Source organism: Myotis davidii, unplaced genomic scaffold (assembly GCF_000327345.1).
Source record: "Myotis davidii unplaced genomic scaffold, ASM32734v1 scaffold46, whole genome shotgun sequence".
Lineage (NCBI taxonomy): Eukaryota > Metazoa > Chordata > Mammalia > Chiroptera > Vespertilionidae > Myotis > Myotis davidii.
This window is the reverse complement of record NW_006383006.1, coordinates 2,928,597-2,931,363: the sequence shown is the minus strand read 5'-3', so window position 1 is coordinate 2,931,363 and position 2,767 is coordinate 2,928,597. Positions and strand designations below refer to the sequence as shown.

Below are 2,767 nucleotides of genomic sequence, written 5' to 3'. Positions count from 1 at the left end.
TAGTGTGGCCAGCAGTGACTGCAGGTCTCTCCTTGCAGCCGCGGTACGACAGCGGAGCACAGGCAGCGGTGGTCGGAGTCATGGCAGGACAGGCCTTAGGAAGTTCCTTCCCCGCTTTGACCGAGTATTAGCTGAGCAGCGCTGTAAAAAAAAAAGAAATATAGATAGTGGCCAGCAGTGACTGCAGGTCTCTCCTTGCAGCCGCGGTACGACAGCGGAGCACAGGCAGCGGTGGTCGGAGTCATGGCAGGACAGGCCTTAGGAAGTTCCTTCCCCGCTTTGACCGAGTATTAGCTGAAAGCAGCGCTGCAGAAACTGTAACCAAAGGAGGCATGATGCTTCCAGAAAAACCTCCAGGAAAAGTATTGCAAGCCACAGTAGTCCCTATTGGATCAGGCTCCAAAGGAAAGGGTGGAGAGATTCAACCTATTAGCGTGACAGTTGGAGATAAAGGTCTCCTTCCAGAATATGGAGGCACCGAAGTAGTTCTAGACAAGGATTATTTCTTATTTAGAGATGGTGACATTCCTGGAAAGTATGTACCAGTAGACTGAAATAAATCACTATTGAAATGGCATCATGTGAAGCTGCCCATTCCATTGAAGTTCTGAAATCTTTCGTCATGTAATTAAGTTCCGTGTTTCTTTTATAATAAACTAATGAAAAAAATATATAGATACTTCTCAGCATTGTTCACATACTACTGTAATTTTTAAAATGTTCATAATTTTTAGTTCAAATACTTATTTATATTAAACATTTAATTGTTTATAGATTTTAGTTTAGGCTCCTGCTCATACGTTGGCACAAAGCCTCTCCAAGCTAAGGCATGGACACACCCCTGGATATGGACCAAGACAGGGAGGAGAGAAGCCCAAAGGGGAACCTGGAGTTCTCCTTGGAGTGGCACGTCTGCATGTCTGCACAGGGCCAAGGAACAAGGGCAGGGAGTGAGCAGAGCCGACAAGCGAGTTGTAGGTGGAGGTGACACAGGACAGCCTCAGAGGGGAGGGTGACGGTTCGAAGAGCTGTCATTGAAGGAACCTGAGACAGGAGTGATGCAAGAGCATTCAAGTGACTCAGGAGCATGGCGTGGGCCAGGATTTATGCTAAGATGACAGTCAAATGGGTGGGTAACACTTATGGTAGTAAGAGAATGTGCTGAGGAGAACTGAGTAGGGAGAGCAGTGAACAAGCCTCTGTTCTTCACCCGGATTGCAGAATTCATGATCAGCCACTTGAAGTGTCAGTGGTGGTGCTCACTCCTGCCCCACATGTCTGGATGGGCACAGAGTAGACGCGCATTAAATTGTGTTGGAAGCGGGTTGTCTTTAACCTGTGCACACGGTTTCTGCAGAGTATCACTCCCAATGATTCACAGTTTGACATGAGACTCAGGTGGCTCATTGATAGTGTTGTGGGAGCTGAGTCCCCCATAAAAAAGAAACCCATATGGGGGGTGCTTGTGTGTGTGCATCTACAGGCATGCGCACTCACATGGTGATATTTGGAAAAGGTGGAGAAGATCTCAGAGCTGGGAAAGAATTAGAGTTCCCAAGGCATACTGCACAACACCCAGCATGAATTACTGTCTCTCTTTACTTGGCCATTTTAGCACTTATTCAGCGACAAGTGTCGAGCCCTTGCCATGAGCCAGGCAGTGAGTTAGATGCAAAGTGCACAGAAGCTAAAGACATTCCTGCCCTCCAGGAGTGCAGCTTCACTCCTGACTGGTGGCAGACACTGTGCTGATGGTGCATTAAAACACGCAGTCTGTGTCAGGCTGGACATGAAGGCTTCTCACAAGTTCTCCCTCCACCACCAGCCCTGCCTCCGCATACAGAAATGTAGCTCCAATTTTATAAGAGAAATTAATGGAAAGTTAGAGTTCAATTTATTGAAATTCATTTGGTCAGCTTTGCAATCACACTTCCATGGCTTATACTGAAGAATAGAGCCAAAGCCCCAGCTAATATAAAATCAAAGTAATTGCATTTAAATTTGATGATTTTTAGCATCGTTTAACTTCTCCCGGGTTGTAGTAAGCTTCCAAATGGTAGATGTAACCACTTCCTGCTCCAGGTACCATGCCTTTAATTGTTTCCACAACAAGATGGTTATCTTGCCTTAGTTTTTCAGATATGTTAGCACGAGGTCATATTCTCACTTGTCCGCAGTGACAATAAAACCTAAAACTGCTCTAAAAAATAAAGCCTACTTTAAAAAAAAGTAGCCCTAGCTGGTTTGGTTCAGTGGTTAAAGCGTTGGCCTGCGGACTGAAGGGCCCCAGGTTCGGTTCTGGTCAAGGGCAATGCCTGGGCTGTGGGCTCAATCCCCACAGGAAAGCATGCAGGAGGCAGCCAATCAATGATTCTCTCTCCCTCTTCCTTCCTCTCTCTGAAATCAAGAATAAAAAAATATATATATATAGGGATGATATAGGGATGTAAAGAAACAGGAAAATTGTCACTCAATAGAACTAGATCCAGAAATGACAGGGATCATGGAACTAACTGACAAGGACATTAAAACAGGTATTTTGACAGCCAGTTAGCCTGGAGGTCAAATCACCCCAGGTATTCCCGACATCAATCAAGGGTTAACTACAACAAGGCTTCGAACAAATACCACTAGGGGGTGCACCAAGAAAAGATAAAAAAATGAGGAGACAAAGAAACAGGATGGAAATGTCAGAAATGGAAGATATAGAGCTCAAAACCACACTTTTAAAGTCTCTCAAGAACTGTCTAGAAGCTGCCTTTGAGCT

The 2,767-nt window shown here is 45.2% G+C and overlaps 1 protein-coding gene and 1 long non-coding RNA gene across 2 annotated transcripts in view; one reads left to right on the top strand and one right to left on the bottom strand.

Moving 5' to 3' along the window:
- The window catches only part of TGM5 (transglutaminase 5), a 30,330-nt gene that overhangs the window by 11,933 nt on the left and 15,630 nt on the right, over nucleotides 1–2,767 (bottom strand). The gene's annotated exons all lie outside the window — the stretch shown is intronic.
- The window catches only part of LOC107181559, a 22,988-nt gene continuing 20,394 nt past the window's right edge, over nucleotides 174–2,767 (top strand). Inside the window, exon 1 of the long non-coding RNA XR_001512221.1 lies at nucleotides 174–287. This is a non-coding gene — a long non-coding RNA (uncharacterized LOC107181559). The remainder of the gene's footprint in view (nucleotides 288–2,767) is intronic.